Source organism: Tiliqua scincoides, chromosome 4 (assembly GCF_035046505.1).
Source record: "Tiliqua scincoides isolate rTilSci1 chromosome 4, rTilSci1.hap2, whole genome shotgun sequence".
Classification (NCBI taxonomy): Eukaryota; Metazoa; Chordata; class Lepidosauria; order Squamata; family Scincidae; genus Tiliqua; species Tiliqua scincoides.
Genome location: NC_089824.1, coordinates 14,172,179 through 14,186,445, shown reverse-complemented (window position 1 = coordinate 14,186,445; position 14,267 = coordinate 14,172,179). Strand labels below are relative to the sequence as shown.

Sequence of the window (14,267 nt, the reverse complement as noted above, 5' to 3'; positions counted from 1 at the left end):
GTGCACCCTCAGTCTCTTTCTCAGACCTCAATGATCCTTCATGCCAACTTTGTTATCATTAGAAAACATTCAAAGCATGGCTCAGAAAATACCAACAAGTCAAGCCATGATAGAAACTAATGAGATGCTTTCCTTGTATAAAAGTAAATGCCAGTCAGGTACAATGCAGGCTGAATGCAAAAAAAGAGAAGATTATTCAAACTTTCAGACACCAGGAGAGGTCTCCTTAACTGGCACAAGCACAGAAAGCCATCTGGCATTTTATTGTAATGGCCAATGCCCAAGAAGCAGCTAAATTGAAGGCCTCCACAAATAACACTGATGTTCAGGCATAAAACCTAATTGTGCTTAAAAAAATATAAATGAGGAGAATTATGCTCACATTCCATTTTCTGTCCTAACTACTCAAGAGCTATCTGGACTGGAGAAGAGCTATCCAAGCAAACAGTATAAAGCAGCAGGCCTAATCAACATGAGCTGGTTGATGCCGTCAGCCACTGTACTAAAGTAGTAACACTGATCAGTTGGTCTCTAAACTCTGGCCCGGGGGCCAGATGCGGCTTGCAGCAAGTTCGTTCCAGCCCGTGGCTAACCTCTTGCCCCCTGAAAGCCTCTGGCCCACTCAGTTGAACATGAACAGAACTGTAATCTAATTGTGTCTGGAGGGTGTTCTGAGGGCCACAGAGGTTGAATGAATGAGCCCATTCATTCAGTTATTCACTCATCTAAGTTCCATCTCCAATTTATTTATTTAAATTTTATATTTAAATTTTTTTTCCAGCCCTCCACACCACACCAGATATTTGATGTGGCCCTCTGGCCAAAAAGTCTGGAGACCCCTGAGTTAATGCATGAGAAGTGAACACGAACACTTGGCTTACACATCATTTCAGGTCACAAGGGGTTATCACAGTGGCTTGCTAGCACAAGGTTAAACACATCACAGCATAGTTGCTCTTTAGTCTTATCTCCCACAGTGCAGACTCCATGTGGCCTCACATCTACAAAGCTCCTATTTAGGAGACTGGATGAAATTTTTCAATGCATCTGCCTTTTTGGCACAGAAATCTGGTGTACTTTGGCTGAAGGATATGAGGGACTGCCTTAAAATTCATCCAACGAAGGGTGCATCTGTTCCAGTTTGCATTCACTGACTGACAGCTGTTCACTATTGTAGGTGGAGATGTTTCTTCCTGGAGAAACCAGGGCTTAAGCTTGCAGCCTTCTTTATGCAAAGTATCTGCTCTACCACTGAGCTACAGCTCCTGCTGCCTTGCCCACAATAAACAGTAACCACAGCAGGTCCAACCTAGGCTGCGGAGCCCTGCTGCAAGGCTGACTTTCCATTTTCAAAGATCATAAAAGGAAGAACGAGATAACCAAATGGATAGTATGAGGCCACCACAAAGCTATGAAGAAATACACAGGAGTGTAGAACATTCCGTGGTTTAATCCATGTTAGATCGTAATTGCATCGTTAACAAAACAACTGAACTGAAATGTGAGCAACAGTAGATCAGATAGGAAATAAAATCCTACATAAACCAAAAGGAAAAAAAAAGTTTAATCAGCTACACATTTGTATACAGATTAAACTATTTAAAAAGAATGCCATGCCTGTGATTGGAGGTTCATTCTGTTCATTGGTTACTTGAGCATATACGGTTACCAGTGATCTACATGGTGTAGTTCTTCTAAGAGCCCAAAGCCTTGGTAGCTAGCAAGGAGCCACCAGAAAGCCTGGCTTTAGACGTCTGGGCAAACTGCATTTTTTGGAAGCAAGCTTTGTTTTACATACTAGATTTCTGAAAAAGAAAAGAACTGTATATTTCACATGACCACTTCCATCTGAAATAAGTCCTATTGGTTTTGATGCAGTTCACTTTCATGTCAGTATGATCAAAGTGTCTAATCAAATAAGCATGGCAGCCTTATTTTAAATTCCAGTTTATGATTCAGCAAGATGTCCAGCAATGTGGGTAGGCAAGTGAGCTACTTGTCAGAAGGCACCCGCCACCGGTGGCATCACTGGGGTTTGTGCCACCCAGAGTGGGAGATCAGTGCATCATTCCTATGATGGACTTCCTCCCATGCAGTGGACTGGACAACGCTTCAGGAGATGGGCGTGGTGATGTACCATCGCCAGTTTTTTGGCTTTAACTTTTGAAAGAATAGAGATATTTCAACATGGTTTGTTTCATTGCATTCTGCATGAAATTACACATCGAATTATATATAACATGATGGCATTATTCCAAAATACAATGATTTAAAAAATTTTGGTGAGCAGTCACCCAGTGTGGGGACGCAGTGGCTCAGTGGGTTAAACCGATGAGTTGATGAGCCTGTTGACTGCAAGGTTGGCAGTTCAAATGCACGCAGTGGGGTGAGCTCCCATTGCGTGTCCCAGCTCCTGCTAACCTAGCAGTTCGAAAGCATGTAAAAATGCAAGTATAGTAGTAGTATTGGCAACCTTCAGTCTCGAAAGACTATGGTATCGCGCTCTGAAAGGTGGTTCTGGCACAGCGTCTAGTGTGGCTGAAAAGGCCAATCCGGGAGTGACAATCCCTTCCACACCGGGAGCAAGTGCAGTCTGTCCCTGGTCTGTCTCCCTGGCTATGGGCCTTCCTTCTTTGCCTCTTAGCCTCAGACTGTTGGCAAAGTGTCTCTTCAAACTGGGAAAGGCCATGCTGCACAGCCTGCCTCCAAGCGGGCCGCTCAGAGGCCAGGGTTTCCCACTTGTTGAGGTCCATCCCTAAGGCCTTCAGATCCCTCTTGCAGATGTCCTTGTATCGCAGCTGTGGTCTACCTGTAGGGCGCTTTCCTTGCATGAGTTCTCCATAGAGGAGATCCTTTGGGATCCGGCCATCATCCATTCTCACGACATGACCAAGCCAACGCAGGCGTCTCTGTTTCAGCAGTGAATACATGCTAGGGATTCCAGCACGTTCCAGGACTGTGTTGTTTGGAACTTTGTCCTGCCAGGTGATGCCGAGGATGCGTCGGAGGCAGCGCATGTGGAAAGCGCTCAGTTTCCTCTCCTGTTGTGAGCGAAGAGTCCATGACTCGCTGCAGTACAGAAGTGTACTCAGGACGCAAGCTCTGTAGACCTGGATCTTGGTATGTTCCGTCAGCTTCTTGTTGGACCAGACTCTCTTTGTGAGTCTGGAAAACGTGGTAGCTGCTTTACCGATGCGCTTGTTTAGCTCGGTATCGAGAGAATGTGTGTCGGAGATCGTTGAGCCAAGGTACACAAAGTCATGGACAACCTCCAGTTCATGTTCAGAGATTGTAATGCAGGGAGGTGAGGCCACATCCTGAACCATGACCTGTGTTTTCTTCAGGCTGATTGTCAGTCCAAAATCTTGGCAGGCCTTGCTAAAACGATCCATGAGCTGCTGGAGATCTTTGGCAGAGTGGGTAGTGACAGCTGCATCGTCGGCAAAGAGGAAGTCACGCAGACATTTCAGCTGGACTTTGGATTTTGCTCTCAGTCTGGAGAGGTTGAAGAGCTTTCCGTCTGATCTGGTCCGGAGATAGATGCCTTCTGTTGCAGTTCCAAAGGCCTGCTTCAGCAGGACAGCGAAGAAAATCCCAATAGGTACATGCGTTCTGTGCGCTTAGGTGTTTAGTCACATGACCACAGAAACTTGTCTATGGCTCTTTCGTTTAGAAATGGAGATGAGTACTGACTCTGGAGTTGGAAATGACTAGGTTTAAAGCTGGGGAAACCTTTACCTTTAGTCACCCAGTGCAGCCTGCACTCCCTGCACCCTCAAGCAATGCAATTGCCCCCCACACACATCCTCTGCCACCTGTGCTCCTGACAGACCAGGTTGCTCCTTGACTCATTCCTCTGATCTTACACAGCAGCCTAGCAGTTTTGAAATTCAATGCTAGCAACCCTGGTAAGAATGCTGTGCCTCAGGTGAAGCAACGGGTTAGAAGGAAGGTTTCCATGCATTGCAAGGAGACTGAAACAATGTACAGCTCAGTGGGGTCTGGCTGTTTACCTTGCTATCACAGCAGGACCACAAGAAAGAATCTGTGCACAACTCTAATTATGGTACTTTGACATTTGATTCATTCTATCTGATCCTTGCAGTAGTTAATTAAAACGTGATCCTCCACAGGGCAGACCACATATCCTTCTTTACTAAGCATTCAACCATCTCATAAAATTTTCATACTTTTCAGAAGGCACAACAGCCCAGTATGATTTGAATACATTTAAATACACAATTCATCAGAAGTTGAACAAGCCAAGACTCTGATTTGCTGTGTGTGCCTCCCTCTTTGGAAGCAACTGACTTTCCTGGCTTCATCTGAAATAGCTTGAGAATTGCCAGCCTAACAATAGTAAAGTATGGCAATGTTATCATGTAAAGTAGAGCAGCATTCCATGAGCTTCACAGGGAATCTTCCCTTCACGAATCCACTGGAGGAGGGGGCAAAGCGCCAGCGGAGTAGCTAGGTCATTTAACACCTGGGGGCCCATAAATTTTTGTCACCCCACACGACATAATTAGTTATTTAATTATTAATTATTAATTAAATAATAATTGAATAATTCATCATGTCATATGGGGTGACAAAAACTTATGAATTATGAATTCATTAATTCATTCACATTTTTATAGCTCCTCTAAGCAGCTCAGGGTGGTGTACAAGGTTCCTCCCCTTATTTGTCCTCACAACAACCCTGTGAGGTAGCTAAGACTGAGAGATAGAAAGCTTCCTGGATGTGACTGGAAGGTGCTTCAGAAACTGCAATGAGTCAAATCTGTGGGTTCCAAAATTGCTAATAAAAGGGCCCACCTGTATAGCATGAGGACCCCCAGAATTCAGTAGTGATTCCTTCCACAAAACCTTCTAAGCAGCAGTCAGTGGGATGACCTACTTGGTTGGGTATTATTTCTGGTCTGGGTCACTCTTGTAGGCCTTGTAAGCTGCTATTTAGGAATGGTTTTCATACAAGGGGGTTTTCTTCATCAATCCATTTGTTATCAGCCTCAGTCCCACTACAGACCATGGAAGGGGCTTCTTCCCAAGGGCAGCCTCAGTCTTACTGACCACAGTGGGATTCCTTGTGAGTAAGACAACCAAAACTGTTTTAACACTCTGGCTCTAGACAGGAGCCTGGCACCAGGCAGGGTTTGTTCCTCCAATGGGCAGCCCAGTCCTGGGCATGCCTGAGTCTCAGCTGCAATCCCACTAGAGTCCATGGAAGGAGCTTCCTCCCAGGAGGGCAGCCTCACTCTTACTGAACAGAATGGGACTCCTTGTGAGTAAGGCAACCAACACTCCACCTCCAGCCTGGAGCCTGGCACTGGGCAGGGTCTGTGCCTCCCAGGGCAGCCCAGTCCTGGTGCCGGAGCCTCAGCCACAAGCAGTCCCACCGGAGTCCTCCTCCCTGGTCCCCCGGCGCCCTGGCTCCGGCCGGGCAGCTGCACTCGGACCCGAGAGGGGCCAGGCCTGGCACTGCCCTCCCTCGCGGAGCTCCGGGCGCGGCAGTTAGAGAGGCGCGCACGACCCTCGCCCGCGGCCAGCCAGTGAGCGGCTCCCCGGGTTCGCCCCGCCCCTGGCGGTGTGCGCGCTGGGCTCGTGCCGAGCGTGTGGAGTCTGCGCGGGGTGTGCAGCTCCGCGCGCCCCCTCCGGGGGGACAGGCTGGCAGGCCCTCGCCTCCCCCAGGCAGGCGGGTTACGGCCCCCGGGCAGCCCCGGGTCTTCCAGGGTCACTTTTGCCCCCGGGAGGGGGAAGGGCGGCAGCCCAGGCGGGGGAGCTCTGGACCGGTAGCGTAGCCGGGGGGGCGAAGCACACTGCGAAGCACTAAGGCTGCAGTCCTCGCCACGCTTACTTGGGAGGAAGACCCACTGAGTATAATGGGGCTTACTTATGAGTAGGCATGCCTAGGATTGGGCAGTAGGTTTGGCAGGGAGCACCACCCCCACTGCAAAGCACTAAGGCTGCAATCCTAACCATACTTACCTGGGAGTAAGCCCCACTGAGTGTAATGGGGCTTCCTTCTGAGTAGGCAGGCATAGGATTGGGCAGTAGGTTTGGCAGGGAGTACCACTGCAATGGTAAAGCAGCAAGTTTTGCAGGGAGCCCCACCATGGCAAAGATTCCCCCCTCCCCAATTCTTATGACACATTTCCTTACTGCAAGCCTTACAAAAGACCAATTAGAAGAAATTATCACAACCAATTTTTAGAAACAGTTCTCACTACATTTGCAGTTTAACCCTTACTAGTCACCCTGGCAGCACCAAGTGTGTGAATCATTGTGCTCTTAACCTACACTGGAGCAGGCAGGCTGGGAGGCCTGCACCATATCCAGCACAGGGCTGGGACTGGCTTCGGCTCAGCCCGGGGCAAGGGAAATTAATTCCCCTTACCCTGGGTAAGGTGGCTCCAATCCCAATGGGGCTACTCAAATCTGCGCCAGCTAAAGATGTGGTGCAGATCCAAGGAGCCCAGCGCTGTGCTGGGTTGCCCAGAAGCGGGGTTAGGATCTGGCCTAAGTGCCAGATCCTGTCACCACCCCCCCCTGCCCAACCCCCCCCCGCCATCCACCCTCTCCCCGCCCCAGAGTGCCCCAATTCCAGTGGCATCACTAGGGTTCGCGTCACCTGGTGCAGGAGGCCAGAGCGTCATCCCATGCAGTGGGTGGGGCAACACCCCAAGTGGTGGGTGTGGTGATCTACCATCACCCCACCCCCACTAGTTTTTTTGGTTGTACCTTTCGATAGAATAAAGATATTTCAACACAATTTGTTTCATTGTGTTCTGCATGAAATTACACATTGATTGATATATAACATGATGGTATTATTCCTCCAAACTGATTTTAGTGATTTTGGTTCCTAGTTCTGGACCCACCAGAAGTGATGTCATGGCCAGAAGTGACATCATAAAGCAAATTAAAATAAATGATTATAAATAATAAAAGTAAAACAAATAATTAAATAAGGAGAAGCCAGCCCTGTTCCACCAAGTGAATTTTCTCTGTAGCCTGCCTGCAATAACACCCCTCCCAAACAGTGGCAAACCTGCCATAAGGTCTGACGGGGCAAAAGCCCTAGGCGCAAGGGCCCTGTGGAAGCCTCTCTGAGGATTTCTCGGAAGCACAGTTTATAGCGTCGGGGAACCTCAGAGAGGCTTCCCCGACATGGGCAGGGGTCACGCGAGCCTCCGTGAGCTTCTGCTGAGTAGGGGAGAGTGGATTTCTGGGGGGGTTGTGGCAATAGCCCACGGGGGCTGCCATTGCGGACCTTTGCCCCAGGCCTGGGGCTGAGGAGGTCCACTGCTGCCCCCCCAAAAAGAATCAGTAAGATTTTCAACCCTACCCTGTACCCTGTTCAATTTAAGTTCTTGTATTTCAAGCATATCACTATCACGACCTACCTGGCTTTACAAGTCTGAAATAGAAAACATTCACCTTACCCTCTCAAGCTTTTGTTTAATTCTTTTGGGGGGGGGGCTGCCGTCTGGAGTACTGTATTTGTTGAGATCCAGTTCCATCAGATCAGGAACATTCTGGTGGCCTCACATTTCGCTTTGCCTGACCTGCCCAGTCAGTGGGGTGAGTAAACACAACAGTGTGGCTTGATTTTGCTTTCCATATGACTCAATACATTTGCCAGTTTAGAGGGAGGGACTTCCTTCTTGGATGTTTTTTTTTTGGCGGGGGGGCTGCTTTCATTCGATAGGAACCATTCTGGTGTCGTTGGATTCCTCTCAGCCTGCCCTTTCTGATGGACTAAGGCAAGTTTGCCTACTCGCGAGTAAACACGCAATATGGCGCAGTTTCACTTTCCATAGGACTCCATGCATTTTCTTTTGTTTCCAGGGTTTTGGCCATAACTTTTGACGGAAAGGAGATATTTCACTCCAGTTTCTTTCATTGCATTCAGCTGAAAATTCCGCATTCAGCGGTATATAGCATGATGGGGTTATTCCTAACCACCGTGATGCTAGCGATGTTGGGTCATTTGTGGTGTCACCCCCCCAAGGCGGTCCACATGGGGTGGACCGCCCCCCTGCCCCTCACTAGCTACACCACTGCAAAGCACTTAAGTTTTTCAGGGGCTGTTGTAAAGCAACCCCTCCCCCTTGTCTGCAGAGCCATTGGGGCAGGAAGAGTGAAGTGGAGGTGTCTCTTCCTTTGCTCTCGCTGCTCCAAATGTCTCTGAAGGTGAGGAGGAGCAGCCACTTTACACCAGCATTCAGGTGCCTGAAAAACTTAGCATTTTGCCCCCTCCTCCAGGAACACCAGTGCACAAATCAGCACCTATCTATTTATCTTTGTGTGCCAGTGATCAATACAGACCAGGATGAGAGCCAGGAGGAGAAGAGGAAGTCACTCATTACGTTTGTCCCAACACTAATAGATACAGGAAATGTGGTGTGTGATCCTGAGTGAGGGGCAGTGGCTTGATAATAGATGGACTCACTAACTCAGTCAGTGTAGGCAAAACTGAGATGGACCAACTTGGTAGCTTCATATGTTCATCCACATCTAACCTGCACATGGCAATGTATGGAAAATCTGTGTATATGTAAGGGGGTGGGGGATGTTTACGGTTAGACCCCACACCAATTTAGAGTCTATGTGTAAATTTATATCAAATGATATTTATATCCCACCTTTCTTCAGCGTAGCACACATAGAATTCCCACACAGTTTCCCATTAGGAAGACTTTGAGAAGACCCAAGCTTGCTTAACATCAATAAAGTGCCTTCAGCATATGCCTTCAGCCCATACAAATAAGAAGTCCATCAAAAGATGCTCAAGTCTTGGAGGATCTCCAGGTCATCTGCGAAACAATGTCTGTAGTGGTTGGATAAGGAGCATGGAGAGCTGTGTTTGAATCCCTATGGAATTCAGGTATGAAGGGCCAGTCACTATCATGCAAACTAACCTACCTGACAAAATTACTGTGAAGGTGAAATTGGGGAGGGGAAGAGAATGGAAGAACCATGGATGCTTCCCCAGACTCCTAGAGGAAGGTGTTTGTGGACATAGGCTGCAATCCTAACCACACATTCCTGAGAGTAAGCCCCATTAAACAAAATAGGACGTACTTCTGAGTAGACCTGGTTAGGATTATGCCCATAGAAATGTAAATTAATAAAAATGATTTAGAAAATGTGATAGCTTTTCTAGAAATCTTTGTGAGTGCAAAGTACATAGGACATAACTTTGTGCATGCACAGATTCTTACATGATGCCTCATGTTTTTGTTTGTTTAAATAAGAGTCGTTTAATCTTATCTCAGGGAGAATAAGTCCCTGGGAGACTGCAGCTGAAACCAAACACTAAGAAAACAGACGTTCTATGGAATCTATGGTTCTATGAATCTCTGCCATAGATCCAATGGATGTCCTGTGTTCATTAGTATGATAATGGGTTGAAACAGGGAGAAAGCATGCCACATGATGTCAACATCTCAATAAAACCAGGGGTTGTTCATTATTGCCTTTGGAAACTGATATCACCCAAATTATTCTAAAAAAGGCAAAACCTTTTATTGTTTCAGTATTATCTTCCTCTTCCTCTTCAGAGCAGTTGGATGTCAAGTGCTTCATTCCTGAAAAAAAATCTATTTAAAGAGCTGCACACGGTGGATATTTAAAGCTACTTACCATCCTGTCTTATCTTTAATTGCCTAATTTTAGTGCAAGCACAGATACATGGAAACACACACACTCTCTCTCTCTCTCTCTCTCTCTCTCTCTGTAATGGAAGATCAGAAGATCATCAGGTGGATGATGTGGTGTTGACAGTGATTCGCTGTTTGACAGCCCTGGGAAGGGCAGGGCTGGCTCCACAGCTGTAATCAATCAAGGCCAATGGAGACCTGGATGGAAACCTGAGCTTCATTTGACCTTGATGGGACTTTGAATGGATATGGACTGAAGGGATGGCTCACCTGAGCCTAATTTGGAGCTAATGAGGTAGCTCACAGCTGAGCTGAATTTGGACTTAACAAGGGGCTGCAGGATAAAAGGCAGCTTCAGAAGGAGCAAAGAGCTGGCCAAGCAGGACGCTGACCCAGCTGGAAGCTGGACACTGACCAAGAGGGCTACCTGACCCAGACCTACAGGAAGAGAGGACTGCCAGGACCCTGCTGGAGGAGACACACTGCTGGAGAGGAGGAACTCTACTGCAGAAGACTGGACTGTGCTTTGAAGACTGGATTTGACTTCGACTGGAGGCTTCAGACCTCTACCCACTAAGTTAAGTGGAGTTTTGGGGAGGGAAAGCCTCTGGACAAGAGGACTTGCAAGGAGTGTATGTGTTTGTAGCAATAAATTCTTGTTAATTGCTATAGATAAGAAGTTCTGTGTTTATTCCTTTGCACACCACAGCTGTTGTTCCTAGAGATAAAGACGGTATTAATTAGCCAAAAAGCTGGCATTAGAAGGGAGTTGGGATATTTGGCAGAACTCTCTCTCTCTCACATAGCAAAAATTCTCTGAAAAGTCAAGAGAAGGCACATGAGCCTGACGTTATTAAATATCATCATTTCAGTCCACTCAGGTGCCCTCTTGGCTCACATTTCAACATATATCCAAGGGCAAGTAGCTTGCTGCTTCTTTTGACATATCCACCATGGCATTCTCTTGCACATGCCCTTGGATTGCTCTTGAACAGTTCCCATTCATATCAGTTGCGAGTTGTGCCTCTTGCCAACTTGTTGCAGAGATCAGAGAAACTAGGGGCTGCTTCCTGCAAACAGATTGTATGCTCCAAGCTATTGATTGCCTACTGCATGGAAAAACATCAGTGTGACCTGTTTTCTCACATAAGGTAATGGGCAGCAGTGACAGTAACCAGGAGGAGGTGTCCACCAAAGGAGTACATTACCGGAGGGCATCATAACTAACAGTCCAATCCTATGCTTCCCTAGCTCCCAGGGCTGCAGCAGCACCAAAATGGCAACCGTTGAGGGAAGCAGTGTCAAGTTTCCTCAGGGTAAGGAAATTAGTTCCTTTACCTGTGTAGCAGCCAGACAGCCCCAGTCGTTCTCCTTAGATCTGCGCCCACTATTGAGTGGGCACAGAATTGAGGAGCCCCATGTTGGGTTTCCTGACCCAGGAGGGAGGTTAGGATATGACGGCAGAGCCTGCCACCATCTCTGCTGCCCTCCTGGCCCACTCCTTCCCTCCCCCCTAACCCACCCAGTTCTACCCTCTTCTGCCTCAAAAACACCTGCTGCCAGCTGGTGGTAGAACTTAATGCCGGTAGTCCTCACCACTCGTCCTCCAGCACTGCAGCCCCATGCAAACTGACTCTAAGGGCCCAATCCTATTGAACTTTCTAGCATCTGTGCAGCTGCAATGCAGCTCCAAGGCAAAGGAACACACGTTCCCTTACCTTGTGGAGGCTTCCATAACTACCCGCTCACCACAGGATGCAGCGCACACCCCATTGGCAGGGCTACACCAGTGCTGAAAAATTGGATAGGATTTGTCCCCAAGTTCCCCCCACCTCACAAAACCTGGAGCCAGCACTGATATTTCTGTAGCTGAAATAGTGACCAGCAAGGATTAGCTTTGGATGCAGATGGCTGAACAAGATGCCATGTATCAAGTCTAATCCAGTAAATTATTCATTCTAAGTGTTCAATATATTGCATCCCAATATCTGTTGCCCCTGTATGAATACATTAACATTGCATTGGCTTGTCTTTTAGCAAACTACTTTCACTCTCTTCAGAGTTGGATGGATGGAGGCGGAAAGGGTTGTAAGAACATAAGAACAGCCCCACTGGATCAGGCCGTAGGCCTATCTAGTCCAGCTTCCTGTATATCACAGCGGCCCACCAAATGCCCCAAGGAGCACACCAGATAACAAGAGACCTGCATCCTGGTGCCCTCCCTTGCATCTGGCATTCTGACATGACCCATTTCTAAAATCAGGAGGTTGCGCATATACATCATGGCTTGTACCCCATAATGGATTTTTCCTCCAGAGGAAAAATCCTTGTACATTCCTTGAGACTCAGGAATGTCTCCCCTCACCTCGACTCCTCCAACATCTGGTCACTTTCTACATGGTTTTGTGGTTATAGAAACCCTGCAGGAAATAAAACGTATTTTCACATAGAAGCAAAACATTTAGTGCAATGAATTATGCAAATGAAATCTGTTAATGCATATTCTGATTACAGAAATAGGGAGTTGTGATCATGTAATTATAGGAAGGTTTTTAAGTGGAAACTGCTAAACATAAATCTCCATAAGTCATTCCTGAGTAGTTGGAGTCAGTGTTTCTATCCATAAAATGTACGATCACTTAAGGGGAGCTTTAGCAGTCTAACAGCCCAATCCTGAACTGCCCGCAGCGCCCAGGCTTGGCAGTTCCATGGCGGGCTCCTGCCGGATCCTGCACCTCCTGTGCTACCATGGGAGGCTCCTCAAGGGGACATTTGTCCCCTTCCCCTGAGTAAAGGAAGCAGCCCCACAATGGGGCTACTCACTTTAGCGCCAACCAAAAGGTCGCCAACTAAAGTAAAGGCGCTCGTGTAGGGCAAGCAGCCCTGCCCGAGCACCTTGGATCCTGCGGAGCTCAGCTCCACGGATCCGCCTCTCCCCCTCCCCCTGACATGCCTCCCGTCCGCCCCCAGCTACGCCTCCCCCTCCCTGGAACGCCTCTCCCACGCCCCCAGTCACGTCCCACCTCCCATTTCGCAGCCCAGCAGTTTCCAGGGGACCACCAAGCCACAGAACCCAGGCTCCCGCTGCGCACCAGCCCAGCTCCAGCCGGTGCTCCGGCGGGAGCCCGGCAGTAAGTCCCGCAAACGTACCTTATGGCACGTTTGCGACTGAGGTCCGCAGCGTGGAGCCACGCCACGGACCTCAGGATCGGACTCTCAGGCTGCAAGCTTAACCACACATTCCTAAGAGTAAGCCCCATTGAACAAAATAGGACTTCTGAGCAGACCTGGTTAGGTCTACTCAGGTACACACCTGGTCTACACCTGGTTAGGTGCCCTAAGAGTGGAGCATTAAATCCATTTCTGCCCAGTCCACAGGTATAAACATTTGATCCCTGTTGCGTATATGCACTGTTGCATGGAAATGGCTTAAACCAAGATTCTTTCTACAGTAGAAATGGCAATGCATAGATGGCAGCTCTGTGTGTGTGTGTGTGTGTGTGTGTGTGTGTGTGTGTGTGTGATGCAGTGTCCTTCATGCTCAGTATCACAAGACAACATCAGGGAGAGTATCAGTTATAAGCTAAAGAGGAAATGAAGGTCTTCAACTGAGAACTAAAGAGCGGAAGTGAGCCTGATCTCAGGAGAACAAAAATGAAGGAGAGGGGGAAAAAGTCCTAGCTTCATTCAAAAAGAACATATTGATCAAATTTGACACTGAAACCAGATAGCAATGAATGAACAACTAGCATACATTAGGACAGAGCCTAAGGAAAGTCTGGCCTTTCCAGCAAAGTGAGACATGATGCTAGCAAGTAAAACCAAATTCTGAAATAAGGGTTTATGCTCCAGAATTACTGCCACTGATCTGGTTGCAGGAGGCAATCTCAGTTGCAAGAAGAATTATGAGGCCCACAGCAAACACGCGCTGTCACCTCCATTACAAAACTGGCATGCAGCTGTGTCTCCTTTTGCCTGATCCAGAGTTCATAGTTCAGTAGCCACAGCTCAGAGGTAGGGCATGTATACTGGATGCAGGAGATACAAGATTGAATTTCTATTCTTGCCAGTTTTGAGACCTCAGTCCTCTGCTTGAGACCCTGAAGTGTTCTTAAGAGGTGACAGCATATGAGCCATGCCAGCTGGTGTACATATAAATTCAGTGAGTGTATAGAAGTTTGCCTCCATCAGTAGGGGGAGCGGGTGCCTTGCTAAAGGCCAGTGGTTTGCTTTCTCCTACTTTGGCAGGACTTCTGTTTCGCTGCTTCTTTTCTTATATTCTCATTTCTGCCTGTATGTAACAATGGCTGCAGTTCTCCTTTTGTTTGAGTATTTTAAAAAAGTCAGTTTTAACATAAGAACATAAGAACAGCCCCACCGGATCAGGCCATAGGCCCATCTAGTCCAGCTTCCCATATCTCACAGCGACCCATCAAATGCCCCAGGGAGTACACCAGATAACAAGAGACCTCATTCTGGTGCCCTCCCTTGCATCTGGCATTCTGACACAGCCCATTTCTAAAATCAGGAGGTTGCATATACGCATCATGTCTTGCAACCCCATAATGAATTTTTCCCCCAGAAACTTGTCCAGTCCCCTTT

The 14,267-nt window shown here is 47.7% G+C and overlaps 1 long non-coding RNA gene across 1 annotated transcript; it reads left to right on the top strand.

Annotated features, from left to right (window-relative positions):
- Positions 1–6,832: 6,832 nt before the first annotated feature.
- LOC136649723 (uncharacterized) lies at positions 6,833–9,620 on the top strand. Its single transcript, XR_010794432.1, has 3 exons — positions 6,833–7,584; positions 8,659–8,890; positions 9,543–9,620. It is a non-coding gene; the product is annotated as an uncharacterized lncRNA (long non-coding RNA).
- The last annotated feature ends 4,647 nt before the right edge of the window (positions 9,621–14,267 follow it).